The following is a 16,500-nucleotide window of genomic DNA, read 5'->3' on the forward strand; positions in this document are numbered from 1 at the left end:
ACATCTTACACAAAAATAAATACATTGCATTTCTTATCCGAATGAGCAGTCATTCATGTGCAAAGTATTCATATTCCTTTGAGTGTAGCTTCCAAATGTATGTACAATAAGTTGACTCTCTTAATCTCTCCCTCTCCTTACCTACCCCTCCCTTTCCATTGTGTAACAAAACAATCATGCTTTTGTTAGTCCACTAGGGACCTGTTAATAATTAAGCCAATTTGTGTGTTGCTAAATCATCAATTAGGTTAAGGTTCTTGCAGATATCCAAGAATTATGCGACGATCAGAATGAGACTGATGAAGTAATGTCACGTTCTGACCTTAGTTCTTTTGTTATGTATTTGTTTCAGTATTTGTCGTTTTATTTGTTTTGGTCAGTGTTCAATTACTTTATTAAAAATATATGAACACTTACCACCCTGCGCATTGGTCCTCACTTTCTTCCACCGACGACCGTTACAGGTAATAATTGACTGTTATTGATGTAAGAGATATTAATATATCTTTAGAGTTTAAGTCGGGAGATAGTCACTTGTTAACCTCTCTGCGCACGGAGCCCGCTAGCGGGCTGAAATTCCACAACATACAGTGATCGCTACATAAATAGTCATATTAAACATTCATGAAAATACAAGTGTATCGAAAGTCTAGAATCTTGCTAATCCAACTGCGTTGTCAGATTTAAAAAAGGATTTACTGCGAAAGAATACGATGCGATTATCTGAGTACAGAGCCCCATAAAAATACAAAAAATGTAACCAGCACAGGCGTAACATAATCACAAACTGATACAAAAAATGTAACCAGCACAGGCGTAACATAATCACAAACAGATCTTCATCTGTTTGCAATTCCAATGCTCATTGTTACACAATAAATTATTTTGTTCGATAAAATCAGTTTTTATAGCCTAACACGAAACATTTTGTGAACCGCTTGTGTCGTGAATTCCGTCTCATTCCATTTGACGACACATTCCAGGTAAATAACCCACACAGGACGTGACTTTTCCAGTCATGTTTGGTTTCACTGCAATCAACTTGTTTGTTTGTAACACAATCAAACCTGATGGGCCATTTCGCGGGACGTATTGACTGAAAGAAACCGATTTGAAGACAACAAGTCATGACATCATTGTGCACCAATGATTTGCCCGCTGTTTCATTGATTGACTGTCTTTTAACCCAATGACCACTGATCGTCTTGAAATCTAGCTGGGTAGATAGCCAATGAGCTGAGCTAAACGGCAATAGGCCATGTTTATGTGTTGCAAGACCAACCCATGTAGTAAACTCCAGCATAACGATAGTCATGCGCTATTGAAGTTTCATACCGGAAGGAGAAGCACATATTACGCACTGCATTGTTTGGTGAACGCGCAGATTCAGCTGTTTATATATCAATCATTATGGCGACTAAGTCAGGGAAAGCTAAATCTAAGTCTAGATATACAGATGTACACACAATTTTAGAATAAATTGATTGGGAAGGTGAGACAGAGATGGTAGGAGGACGCTTCATTTAGCGATTGTGGAGGAATATTTTTTGAACGGGAGAGGACATCGTTTTGGACTGGTAAGTTCTTATCATGCTAATGCCCTTGTTTGAAATTAATAATATAAAATATTATTTGTGATTTTTTTTTAATTTTAGAAGCAATATATAAACATGTAATGTCATGAAATGTGAGATGCGTGTGTCTGCCGCCCCCCCCAACCCACATGAAATAGCCTATTTGAGGCTGTTGAGGAGAGGGCAGGACCACATCAATGGCCAAAGTGAAATGGAGACAGTAGATACAGCTGGTCTGTTGTAATATAATAAAGACAGTAGATCTAGCTGGTCTGTCATAAAATAATAGAGACAGTAGATCTAGCTGAAATGTCATAATATAAAAGAGACAATAGATCTAGCAGGTCATAATAAGACACTGCTGAAAAAAATAAAGGGAACACTTAAACAACACAATGTAACTCCAAGTCAATCACACTTCTGTGAAATCAAACTGTCCACTTAGGAAGCAACACTGATTGACAATAAATTTCACATGCTGTTGTGCAAATGGAATAGACAACAGGTGGAAATTATAGGCAATTAGCGAGACACCCCAATAAAGGAGTGGTTCTGCAGGTGGGGACCACAGACCACTTCTCAGTTCCTATGCTTCCTGGCTGATGTTTTGGTCACTTTTGAATGCTGGCGGTGCTTTCACTCTAGTGGTAGCATGAGACGGAGTCTACAACCTACACAAGTGGCTCAGGTAAGTGCAGCTCATCCAGGATGGCACATCAATGCGAGCTGTGGCAAGAAGGTTTGCTGTGTCTGTCAGCATTGTGTCCAGAGCATGGAGGCGCTACCAGGAGGCAGGCCAGTACATCAGGAGACGTGGAGGAGGCCATAGGAGGGCAACAACCCAACAGCAGGACCGCTACCTCCGCCTTTGTGCAAGGAGGAGCAGGAGGAGCACTGCCAGAGCCCTGCAAAATGAACTCCAGCAGGCCACAAATGTGCATGTCTGCTCAAATGGTCAGAAACAGACTCCATGAGGGTGGTATGAGGGCCCGACGTCCACAGGTGGGGGTTGTGCTTTACAGCCCAACACCGTGCAGGACGTTTGGCATTTGCCAGAGAACACCAAGATTGGCAAATTCGCCACTGGCGCCCTGTGCTCTTCACAGATGAAAGCAGGTTCACACTGAGCACATGTGACAGACGTGACAGTCTGGAGACGCCGTGGAGAACGTTCTGCTGCCTGCAACATCCTCCAGCATGACCGGTTTGGCGGTGGGTCAGTCATGGTGTGGGGTGGCATTTATTTGGGAGGCCGCACAGCCCTCCATGTGCTCGGCAGAGGTAGCCTGACTGCCATTAGGTACCGAGATGAGATCCTCAGACCCCTTGTGAGACCATATGCTGGTGCGGTTGGCCCTGGGTTCCTCCTAATGCAAGACAATGCTAGACCTCATGTGGCTGGAGTGTGTCAGTAGTTCCTGCAAGAGGAATGCATTGATGCTATGGACTGGCCCGCCCGTTCCCCAGACCTGAATCCAATTGAGCACATCTGGGACATCATGTCTCACTCCATCCACCAACGTCACACCACAGACTATCCAGGAGTTGGCGGATGCTTTAGTCCAGGTCTGGGAGGAGATCCCTCAGGAGACCATCCGCCACCTAATCAGGAGCATGCCCAGGCGTTGTAGGGAGGTCATACAGGCACGTGGAGGACATTACATCAAAGTTGGATCAGCCTGTAGTGTGGTTTTCCACTTTAATTTTGAGTGTGACTCCAAATCCAGACCTCCATGGGTTGATAAATTTGATTTCCATTGATATTTTTGTGATTTTTGTTGTCAGCACATTCAACTATGTAAAGAAAAAAGTATTTAATAAGAATATTTCATTCATTCAGATCTAGGATGTGTTATTTTAGTGTTCCTTTTATTTTTTTGAGCAGTGTATGTTCCCTGTACTCTCTTTATATATCTGTTTATTATACCTGTTGATCCAGGGCACATATGTGAAACTATTCTAACTGAACATTTTTCTTTCACAGTGACACCGACTCCGAATGGGAGTCTTATCCGGTGTCCTGTGTGAATTCTCTAATTCTCTGAGGAGGACCTGAGCCCTAGGACCATGCGTCAGGACTACCTGGCATGATGACTCCTTGCTGTCCCCAGTCCACCTGGCCTTGCCGCTGTTCCAGTTTCAACTGTTCTGCCTGCGGCTATGGAACCCTAAACTGTTCATTTTTACTCTTGAGGTGCTGTCCTGTTGAACCCTCTACAACCACTGATCTCCACCCGGCACAGCCAGAAGAGTAAATGTATACAGTGGGGCAAAAAAGTATTTAGTCAGCCACCAATTGTGCAAGTTCTCCCACTTAAAAAGATGAGAGAGGCCTGTAATTTTCATCATAGGTACACTTCAACAAGACTAAATAAATTCAAGAGTAAAAATTTGACTACCTCATCTCTGTACCCCAATTATTAATTACACTTTGGATGGTGTATCAATACCAATCACTACAAAGATACAGGTGTCCTTCCTAACTCAGTTGCTGGAGAGGAAGTAAACCAATCAGGGATTTCACCATGAGGCCAATGTTTGATATGAGTCTGGAAGGAGAGTTTACAGTCTAGCCAGAAACCTAGGTACTTATAGATGTCCACATATTCTTGGTCGGAACCATCCAGGGTGGTGATGCTAGTCGGGCGTGCGGGTGCAGGCAGCGAACGGTTGAAAAGCAAGCATTTGGTTTTACTAGTGTTTAAGAGTAGTTGGAGGCCACGGAAGGAGTGTTGTGTGGCATTGAAGCTCGTTTGGAGGTTAGATAGCAGTGTCCAAGGAAGGGCCAGAAGTATACAGAATGGTGCAGTACTGTCTTTTATCGATGGCGGTTATGATATTGTTTAGTACCTTAAGCGTGGCTGAGGTGCACCCGTGACCGGTTCGGAAACCAGATTGGACAGCGGAGAAGGTACGGTGGGATTCGAGATGGTCAGTGATCTGTTTGTTGACTATGCTTTCAAATACCTTAGAAAGGCAGGGCAGGATGGATATAGGTCTGTAACAGTTTGGGTCCAGGGTCTCCCCCTTTAAAGAGGGGGATGACTGCGGCAGCTTTTGTGGAGCGATGGGTAACGATACGTGACTGTTGTTGATGTGTGCAGAGGGTCCCTGGTTTGCATCCGGGTATGGGCGAGGGGACGGTCTAAAGTTATACTGTTACACATGGCACAAGTAATTTTTCCAACAATTGTTTACAGACAGATTATTGCAGATTATTACACAAGTATAAACACCATGGGACCACGCAGCCGTCGTACCACTCAGCAAGGAGTCACGTTCTGTCTCCTAGAGATGAACGTACTTTAGTGCGAAAAGTGAAAATCTATCCCAGAACAACAGCAAAGAACCTTGTGAAGATGCTGGTGGAAACAGATACAAAAGTATCTATATCCACAGTAAAACGAGTCCTATATCGACATAACCTGAAAGGCCGCTCAGCAAGGAAGAAGCCACTGCTCCACACCCACCATTAAAAAGCCAGACTACGGTTTGCAACTGCACATGGGGACAAAGATCGTACTTTTTGGAGAAATGTCCTCTGGTCTGATGAAACAAAAATATAACTGTTTTCCATTATGACCATCGTTATGTTTGGAGGAAAAAGGGGGAGGCATGCAAGCCGAAGAACACCATTTCAACCGTGAAGCACGGGGCTGGCAGCATCATGTTGTGGGGCTGCTTTGCTGCAAGAAGGACTGGTGCACTTCATAAAATAGATGGCATCACAAGGAAGGTAAATCATGTGGATATATTGAAGAAACATCTCAAGACATTTGTGGCAAAATGGCTTAAGGACAACAAAGTCAAGGTATTAGAGTGGCCATCACAAAGCGCTGAACTCAATCCTATAGAACATTTGTGGGCAGAACTGAAAAAGCTTGTGCGAGCAAGGGAGGCCTACAAACCTGACTCAGTTACACAAGCTCTGTCAGGAGGAATGGGCCAAAATTCACCCAACTTATTGTGGGAAATTTATGGAAGGATACCTGAAACATTTGACCCAAGTTAAACTATTTAAAGGCAATACTACCAAATACTAATTGAGTGCATGTAAACTTCTGACCCACTGGGAATGTGATGAAAGAAATAAAAGCTGAAATAAATAATTCTCTCTACTTACATTTCACATTCTTAAAATAAAGTGGTGATCCTAACTGACCTAAAACAGGGAATGTTTACTAGGATTAAATGTCAGGAATTGTGAAAAACTGATTTTAAATATATTTGGCTAAACTGTATGTAAACTTCCGACTTCAACTGTAAGTACTGTATGCTCAAGTTTTAGCATATGTGAACGTATCGCACATCCCCGGTGTATGGCAGCACACAATACTGCAGTGCCCTTAGTGAATAGTGAGAATTACATATTGTTAGACAATTAACAGAATTAAAGTGGCACTGTGAGGAATTCTAAATTCTATACAAATGCTGTAAAAACAATATTTCTTGTTATTTAAAAAATATAAAAAGATATTGATATGACAATTAATCCCCACACCATGCAATACTGATTTTGCAATTTGAACAGGAATTGCAATCAGTTTTGCATCAACATTGTTTGTCAGTCCGCCTTCAATATGAACTTTGCATTTTAGGCTGTGCTTTTGGGTAACAAATGAATTGCTTATTATAGGGAATCATTGTCCTATCTAAATAACTTTTTCTATTTTTTAAATATATAGAAATATAGTTTTAAAGTTTTTGTAAGCTGGTCATTTAAAAAGAAAGTAGAAGAGGCGGAATTCTACACAGTGCACATTTAATATAATGAATGTTGTAAAAAGAGCTGACACCACTGAATGATAGATGAGGCTTTACATGGTTTTCCCCCTCATTTTTAGTGTTGGATGACCATGGGCCTTTGCTGCACTATAGCGGACAATCAATAGCTTTTTGCAAATAGGAAAAGATCAGATCATGTTTTACCTCAACGAAGAACGGATTCTATCTAGACCTAGTAGCAATCATGACGTGCTTAAGGACCATGCTTGTTTACTGGTGCAACACTCTTGACCACTAGGCTACCTGCCACCCCACTTGCCTGCATCAATATGCACCAGTACATTTGCAGACATATTTATTTTTTATTTTTTTGAATATACCCCCTTTTCTCCCCAATTTCGTAGTGTCCAATTATTAGTAGTTACTATCTTGTGTCATCGCTACAACACTCGTACGGGCTCGGGAGAGACGAAGGTCGAAAGCCATGCGTCCTCCGAAACACAACTCAACCAACCCGCCTGCTTCTTAACACAGCGCGCATCCAACCTGGAAGCCAGCCGCACCAATGTGTTGGAGGAAACACTGGCGACCTGTTTTGCGTATTCTGTGCCCGGCCCACTACAGGAGTCGCTAGTGCGCGATGAGACAAGGATATCCCTACCGGCCAAGCCCTCTGTAACCTAGACGGCGCTAGGCCAATTGTGCATCACCCCATGGGCCTCCCGGTCGTGGCCGGCTGCGACAGAGCCTGGGCTCAAACCCAGAGTCTCTGGTGGCACAACTAGCACTGCACTGTGCCCTAGACCACTGCGCCACCTCATTTGCAGAGGGTTTGACAGAAAAATTGTATTGAAGGATGTTCTTGAAGATTGGTACAGCAAAAGTGCATGGGCTGAAAAACCATCTTCTTTGTTACAACAACTAATTGGTGTGTTTTTGTTTTACTCGCAGTAGTTGAGTTAATTCCTCAGACAATGATGCTGTTATCTGCCTAAATCTTACAAATCTCAGTTTTGGGAAGACTTAAGTTACCCTATTTTTACATGTGACATTCAGTCTACAAACTACAACCATCTTTTGTTAGAGACCATTCATTTTCTATCATCTATGTCCTAAGTTTTCATAACTGTGACCTTAATTGCCTACTGTCTGTAAGCTGTTAGTGCCTTAACGACCGTTCCACAGGTGTATGTTCATTAATTATTTATGGTTCATTGAACAAGCATGGAAAACAGTGTTTAAACCCTTTACAATGAAGCTCTGTGAAGTTATTTGCATTTTTATGAATTGTCTTTGAAAGACAGGGTCCTGAAAAGGGGACATTTCTTTTTTTTGCTGAGATTAGTTATCATAACTGTTACTAGTTGCGTGGCCTTTTTGAAGCTCAGAGCACTTAACATGTCACGTTATCCTGGCTTAGACAATTATGTTATGTAAACTTTAAATGTAGTTATGATAACTATACTACTAGTTACAATAACTTAATTGAAAGTTGACTTAACAAAATGTACAAATGGTTTGTTATACTGACATGATGAAGTGGATTTAAATGTTGCTTTAGCTATGATAACTCAACAACTATTGTTGACGTAATAAATGATTAAGTTTTTCTTCCAGGCCTAAAATAAATGGTCTTCTGATGTGATTTAACCATTGACATCAACTCAGAAAAACCAATTTCATTATGAACAGTTGTAATTTTGAGAGTGAAAAAATAAATAAAACTGAGAACTTAATTTGGGAAAATATAAAACATCATTTAGGGGGTAAAAATCACAGATTTTATAGGGGCCCCCTTAGAGTTGATTATTAATTTGCCTATTTGAAAGCTAGAAAATAATTAATAGCTCACGACATGTTTCGTTTTTAAAAGTAGCTCTCACGCTAGAAAAGGTTGGAGACCTCTGCTCTATAGGCACTTTACATGCTCAGCATGTTGCATGAAATCCCTCTTGGACGGCTAAAGTTTGATAGTGGTTTAAAAACTGAAAAAGAAACAGTCTTGTTTTTATTTTCTACCCTGCAAATTACAGGGAGTGATTGAGGTTATCCGGAGTTTACAAACTATTACCATAATCATATCACTAGATAGCACCAGCACCACATGGCCCTCGGCAACCGTGTAGTCAGCTCATCCGACAATGTGCCGCATTAGTGGAGCTGATCCAAGGCCAGGGACAAATTACAGAGTCGAAGCTTAACCTCGCGCGACAATGGCACAGCAGTGGGTTCAGGCAACACATAAATAAATAACGGCGCGAGCGCGATACGGCGCTTACCAGCAGGTGCACCTTTTAAATCTTCGGAGCTACCTGAGACAAGTCCACGCACCTGATACCCCCGAAGCTGCATGCACAAGACAGTATGAGTATGTGCTTCTATTTAGTTAGTGTCATTGCCCGTAAATGTGTAATAGTCTTGCTTGCGTTGGCTACAGTTTAGAATGTGATATAGCCTAAAGAATTGCAATACATCCCGACAAACATATTCCCTTTTTCTGGAATCACGATGTGCATATATACCTTTTCCCAGACGCCCTATGTGAAACCTGCCATACAGGCTAGGCTGAGTTTTTTTTTTCAAATAGGCTACGTTTGTGATAAGTTTAACTAATTCCCGTCTGTGCGAAACATATAGTAGGCTATATCGACTGAAGTGTTCGTCCTACTTGGCATTGGCTGTATGTGCACTTATAAATAAGACCCTGCTAGATATCGAACACTACATGTTTGCTAGATAGTAGCCGGAGCAAATCCAGCTATAAACAGCCTAGTATGCTAGTAGCCTAAAAACTATACCCTCCATCAATCGGTTAAGTGAAAAGTAAAAAACATAAAAGGCTAATTTCGTCCATGCAATGTGCTCATCGCTCTACCGCTATTGCTTTTGCACCACCAAATGTAGAAAATCATATATTAATCATCCAATCTTACCTGCCTCGTCCGTGTCCGTCTTGGGTTGAATGATTTTAGATTCTGTCAAATGTCCTGCTGTGAGGCGTCACTAAGTAAAGGCTATAGGTAGGTTAGTTTCTTTTTTTTTCTCCCTTTCTCTCTCTCTTCAATTCTCTTCTCTTCTTCTCTCCCGCTCACGACAACACTTTTTCCATCTCCAGTCGAAAAGGTCGGCTCCTGACTTTGGCTGTTCACTTCAACTTCACCTCAGCATAGATTACAGCTAAATCGGACCCTGGTTTTAATGTCTATGATACGGAAACGAGCAAATGCTCTGTTCAGCGCGAACTTGCCTTTGACTATTTTCCGGTTCCAACTCCCGGTGTCGCTTATCCATGCTGTAGCATAATATAACAACTGGATGCAGTGCCGGGAATGGTCGTTTGGGTTAGAGGCTTTTTTGCAGTTGTATTGCTAAATTCCTGCAGTTCTACCCATTTTTCCATGGGGTGGAGACCATTTTTTGCCATTTCAAAGCAAATGTTCTACAATTCTACACATTTTGCCAAGATTTATGCCATGTTAATGATATCTGATTGACAGTGGCTAACAAAATCAATGGGGAATTTGGCCATGATTAGGCTCCTAAAATGAAAGCTGGCTAGACTAATTTACTAAAAAACAAATGTGTTAGCTGACATGGCTAATTGAGTGACTGGCAGTGACCAAAATAACAAGAGAAAAACTGAAATTGCAATGATTAATTACACCAAGCTTGTGGATTTGCTGTTTGTTTTGGTTGTGTTTCAGGTTATTTTGTGCCCAATAGAAATGAATGGTAAATAATGTATTATTTCATTTTGGAGTCACTTTTATTGTAAATAAGAATAATCTTTCTAAAGGCTTCTACATTAATGTGGGTGCTAACATGATTTCATATAATCCTGAATGATTCGTGAACAATGATGAGTGAGAACGTTACATAGGCATACATATCCTAACCCCCTAACCTCCCCTGTAATTGTAATGGTCAGAGGTTAGCATGTCTGGGGGGTATGATATTTGTGTGTCTGTATTTTTTGCACTCATCATTATTCAAAATTCATTCAGGGCTATCTGTAATCATGGTAGCATCCCCATTCATGTTGAAGTATCTAGAAACATATTATATTCTTATTTACAATAAAAGTGACTCCAAAATTACACAATACATTATTTACCATTTATTTCTATTGGTCCTGGGTCTCCAGTTTGCAAAAGAAAAGGTTGAAGTACCCTGGTCTATTCAATGACTGTATAGTATTTCCATCTAGTGTATAAAACAAGTATTGCGACTTTGAAACAATTTGATGGGCCTAATTTAACAATCAATGCATGAAAAACTAGTGATGCATATAGACTATGTTCTACAATTTGATGTGTAATTTAGTATGTTATCATTTATAAGTGCACATTTCTGATCACATGAAAGCACCACACATTAAAGTAATATTCATAGGCTTATGTTTGGTTAAGAGAGCTGAAATTAGACTCACATAATGTCACTCTTCTGATCACAAAAAACAAATAGGCATACCAAAACTTTTGAGCCCAATAACAATCATTATTGGGCCCTTAAACTTGATAACAAAATGCCTGTCTTGTATGCTTATTTATAATCCCCTATGGCCAAATTCAAATAAACAAACTACAGTGCTTTAAAATAATATTTTATAAATTGTAAAAACATGTTTTTTTAACAGCAAAACAACACATGCAGTCTCTCTCAAAGTAAAGTCTTAACTTATTAATCAATATAGGCCTAGTACTTAGTGACACATTGTGTGCTGTTTTAATGAAGACAAGTGCCCGAAGGTTTTGCAACTGTATGGTTTCTCTCCCCTGTGAATTCTCTGGATTCCATAGTCACCAAAACTTTGGCTACAGTCACCTTCTCATGTTTCTTGAGGTAAGCAGCCAAACTGAAGCTATTTTCACAATGCTTACACTTGAAAGGCTTCTCATGCATTCTGAGCTTATTCAAGTGACCGGATTCTCTGCCACAGTGTGAGCAACAATAGGGTTTCTCTCCCGAGTGTGCACTGGTGTGTCCTGAAGTATCATACTGTTTTGAAGCTCTTGTAGCATTGTGTAGCCCACTGAGCACACTGTAGCACACTGAGCAGCTGTAAGGCCTCTCTCCAGATTGAATCCACCATGTCGTTTGAAAGGCTCAGAGTTTTTTATTTTATTTAACTAAGTCAGTTAAGAACAAATCCTTATTTTCAATGATGGCCTAGGAACAGTGGGTTAACTGCCTTGTTCAGGGGCAGAATTACAGATTTTTATGTTGTCAGCTTGGGGATTCGATCTTTCGGGTACTAGTCAACGCTCTAACCACTAGGCTACCTGCCACCGCAGGATGACTGAATGCCTTCCCATAGTCAGTGCAGCTGTACGGCCTTACTCCAGAGTGCACTGGTTTATAGTAGACTTTCAGTTTATAAACGCTCTTCCTACATTGGTTACAACAATTCTTATTCAGTAGCATATTGTTTGAGCCTGTGTGAAGTAGGATGTGAAATCTGAAACCACTTGAAACTGGGATGTCCCGCCTACCATTGCATTTGCTCTTCCGACTGTCCATCAACTCCTGGCTGAACCCTATGTCACAGCCACTGACAAAGCACATGCCTGCATCATCACGGTAGCACATTCAGAGATCGATTTATAGCCATTAATCTAAATTAATTTATAGATTTTAAACACAAAAAACACTTTGTCATAGACAGACAATATTAATATGAGATGAAAGAAGAGCTCATAATAAGTTCAGGAATCCAAACTAGAGCTCTGTGAAACATTTACAGCGATGTGGGCAGAGAGACCTTGTGAGTGATCAAGAGAGACCTTTAGAAAATATGCACATTTTCTCTAACACTAAACATAAAAATATGTGTGTCTCAAGGTCCTGGAGTGGCCTAGCCAGTCTCCAGTCCTGAACCCAATAGAAAATCTTTGGAGGGAGCTGAAAGTCCGTATTGCCCAGCGACAGCCCCGAAACCTGAAGGATCTGGAGAAGGTCTGTATGGAAGAGTGGGCCAAAATCCCTGCTGCAGTGTGTGCAAACCTGGTCAAGAACTACAGGAAACGTATGATCTCTGTAATTGCAAACAAAGGTTTCTGTACCAAATATTAAGTTCTGTTTTTCTGATGTATCAAATACTTATGTCATGCAATAAAATGCAAATTTATTACTTAAAAATCATACAATCTGATTTTCTGCATTTTTGTTTTAGATTCCGTCTCTCACAGTTGAAGTGTACCTATGATAAAAATTACAGACCTCTACATGCTTTGTAAGTAGGAAAACCTGAAAAATCATCAGTGTTTCAAATACTTGTTCTCCCCACTCACTGTAAGTCATTTCAAGCCTTATTCAAACTGTTTTGTTGAAGGAAATACATGATAACATTTTTCACTTGAGCTTGTACTTGAGCTTGTGTCCTCAAAAATGACTACACCTCAGCATTTTATGATTTTTTTACCGGAAAGGTGAGATTTTAACGTTTCTTGGGGTATGCATACTAGTTATTATTTAAGGAACTCTTATGACAAATAATTACTTTTGGGGATTACATAGATTACATTTTGTCACGTGTGCTCCCTCTCTGGCCTCGAGGTCAGCAGGCTGCTCGTTTATGGCGCACACCTGTCACCAGCATTATGCACATTTGCGCATAATGACACTCACATGGGCTCCATAACCTCATTGATTACCTGCCCTTTATATGTCACTCACTTTGGTTTCTTCCCCAGTCGTCATTGTTTCTGTTGCTGTTTGTGTTTCTTGTTTTGGTCATTTATTTATTAAATGTATTCACTCCCTGAACTTGCTTCCCAACTCCCAGCGTACATCGTTACACATTTTCAATTATATTTAGTTACAGTTAACTGGTTTTAAGGAAGTGGGAAAAAGGTATATCAATGTTGCTCTCTGAATCCATGCTAACGGCCTCTGCTAGGTTTGTTTTTATCTTTCTTTACAGAATGCTAAATTGACACTGCTGATAAGTGTCTTAAAACTGTGGCTTCACCTCCAATGCAGAATGTGACCAATATTCACCATCCTCGTCAGAGCAATAGCCTAAGTGAAAGGTTATACTAGTGTGAAATAATGGTCTCCTGTAGTTGGGACCAAAGCACAGAGATGAAAAAAAGAGCTATAGAGAAATATAGTATTCTTTAAAAAAGTATATACATATATTTCAGGATGTTGTGTATCCCTGGAAATAATCAGAATCCAGGAGAACATTACAGTATTGAAAACATAGCTTGTCCAAAAAAGGTGGTCTCTTGGCACAACTTGCCCCAGGTATGGGGTAAATTGAACCATGGGACAGTGTAAGTTAAGGCAGCTACAAATGTCTGTACTCAATGAAGTATGTGACCGACTGGCTGAAATCGGTCTTATGTAGCAAAATTTGCAATGGTGTTTTTTACATTGGATAAAAGTAGTTACTCAGAGCTACAAAATGGTATGCCATACACTGCATTTGAGGAACAATGGGAAAGTAATTCTGTTTTGAAAGTTGATAAACTTGAGAAAATGGCCTTTGAATATTTTGGTATCTACTGGAGAGCTCTCCTTTGTCTACACCCATTTAGCATTGTTCACACAAGATTAGGGAGGTAAGGCAATAAATAGGCCGTAGTGGCGAAGTAATTACAATTTTGCAATTAACACTGGTGTGATAGATGTGCAGAAGAATGTGCAAGTCGAGATACTGGTGTGCAAAGGAGCAAAAAAAATAAATGACAATATGAGGATGAGTTGGATGGGCTATGTACAGGTGCAATGATCTGTGAGCTTCAGTGACAGCTGATGCTTAAAGTTAGTGAGGGAGACATGAGTCTCCATATTCAGTGATTTTTGCAATTCGTTCCAGTCATTGGCAGCAGAGAACTGGAAGGAAAGGACTGGAGGAATTGGTTTTGGGGGGACCAGTAAAATATACCTGCTGGAGCGCGTGCTACGGGTGGGTGCTGCTATGGTGACCAGTGAGCTGGGATATGGTGGGGCTTTACCTAGCAAAGACTTATTGTCATGACTTCCGCAGTGGTCGGTCCCTCTCCTTGTTCGGGCGGCGTTCAGCGTCGACATCACCGGCTTTCTAGCTGCTGCCGATCCACTTTTCCATTTCCATTTGTTTTATCTTTGTTTCACACACCTGCTGTCAATCCCACAATCACTTGTTCATTATTTAACCCTCTGTTCCCCACATGGCTTTTGTGAGTGATTGTTTATTGTAATTTTGGTCCGTCTGTGTGTGCTCAAGATGTTACTTTGTATATTTGTCTTTTTTTGAGTAAAGCATGTTTTTTTACTCATATCTGCTGTCCTGCGCCTGACTCTCTCACCAGCAACGCACAGGACTCATTACACTTATAGATGAACTGGAGCCAGTGGGTTTGGCGACGAATATGAAGCGAGGGCCAGCCAACGAGAGCATACAGGTCGCAGTGGTGGGTAGTATACGGGGCTTTGGTGACAAAACGGGTGGCACTGTGATAGACTGCATCAATTTGCTGAGTAGAGTGTTGGAGGCTATTTTGTAAATTACATCGCTAGGATCGGTAGGATAGTCAGTTTTACGAGGGTATGTTTGGCAGCATGAGTGAAGGATGCTTTGTTGCGAAATTGGAAGCTGAATTTGGGATTGGAGATTCTTAATGTGAGTCAGGAAGGAGAGTTTTACAGTCTAACCAGACACCTAGGTATTTGTAGTTGTCCACATATTCTAAGTCAGAACCTTCCAGAGTAAATGGGCGGGCAGGTGCGGGCAGCGATCGTTTGAAGAGCATGCATTTGGTTTTACTTGCATTTAAGAGCAGTTGGAGGCCACGGAAGGAGAGTTGGATGGCATTGAAGGTGGGTCACACCTTGTGCCCTTATAAGTTTATTACCCACGCCACTTAACTTCCTGCCTAGTGTTGGAGATTTTCCAGTACCTATACTGTTTTCTTTGAAGTAGAAAGTAGAATCAATATGACGTTAAATATTAGACATGTGTAAGCAGAATGAAGGCTGAGCCCATGTCAATGTACAAAGCTGGATCAACATTCAATTAACCACTAGACATGTAAAAACAGAACGTAAGCAGAATCCATATGGATGAGGCAAGGTAGACCAACACAGACTTGACTGGTCTGGGCCACATCTGATCTTGTGAAGGCTACTGGACATGCACATGGGTTAATCATAGTATACAAGAAAACCAAATTCTGATAACATGACAATTCCCACTCTCTCTTCACCTGACTCTATGCCTTCAGGATACTTTTCTGCTGGATTCCACAAAAATTAAAGCCCTATAAAGCCTCCTCATGCTTTTGCCCAGTCTTCCCCTTTCTGGCCCCAGGTTCCGAAAGGTGTTCCCAAGCGTTGTCATTTTCGCTTTGTTCCCAATCTCCTCCATTGCCACCTGAAAGGCAAGTGTGTATCCCTAATCAAAGCTACATCCTCTTGAGATAACTCAGCACTGTATATTCTTTCACATCATTGCCTTCAAAATGTTTTTCAGAGTACAATTACCCCAACATCTATCCACTTTTATATGATGCATTAACCAATAAAGCAGCTAACCCAACCCAACTATGATGTTTAAAGTATCTCCCAGACCCAACCCATCTGCATGTCTACAGTGGACTCTAGTCTCTCTCTCTCTCTCTCTCTCTCTCTCTCTCTCTCTCGCTTTATCTCCGCTTCCTCTGTCATGGTGTCTTCAAGCTCACCCATTATGCATCTGGACCTCACTTCACGTGCACTATGCACCCACCGAGGAGAGACATGACGATCTTTACCACTGCAGGTGCTGTAAGGAGTAGTGGGTATGGACCAGTATATCATTCCATCTAACCCATACCATCCTAGTCACTACGCCTAATGCACTTCTACAGTTATAAACATTCTCAAATCAATTAGTCAATATACATCAGTCCCTCTGGAACAATGATCACTGTTATGTTCCACGAAACATATTGACTTGAAACAGAAAGAGAAAAAAAGTACATGTTTAATAACTTCACGCCACCCTTGATGCGATTTAAACTGGGGAAAGAACAGTCCATCCATTACGTTTTCTGCCCATGTTATGCTGGTCTCCATGCCCTCTCCTTCATTTTCATCCTTGAGTGTTATCGCAAAACACAGACTATGAGCCTTGTATGCAATTCATTGTACCGTGTCATCCAGCCATCTCTATATATCGATGCAATTTAACATTACAATTCTGATGACATGGTAAAACAAAAGAGAACAATAAAAC

At 41.0% G+C, this 16,500-nt stretch overlaps 1 protein-coding gene across 1 annotated transcript in view; it reads right to left on the minus strand.

The window, feature by feature from the left end:
- Positions 1-9,580, minus strand: part of LOC110492868 (cadherin-23) — a 588,267-nt gene extending 578,687 nt beyond the window's left edge. Inside the window, exon 1 of the mRNA XM_036946709.1 lies at positions 9,233-9,580. The gene's annotated coding sequence lies outside the window, so the exon portion shown is untranslated. The remainder of the gene's footprint in view (positions 1-9,232) is intronic.
- Between the last annotated feature and the right edge of the window lie 6,920 nt (positions 9,581-16,500).

The sequence above is a fragment of the Oncorhynchus mykiss genome, chromosome 16 (genome assembly GCF_013265735.2).
Source record: "Oncorhynchus mykiss isolate Arlee chromosome 16, USDA_OmykA_1.1, whole genome shotgun sequence".
In the NCBI taxonomy this organism is placed as follows: Eukaryota; Metazoa; Chordata; class Actinopteri; order Salmoniformes; family Salmonidae; genus Oncorhynchus; species Oncorhynchus mykiss.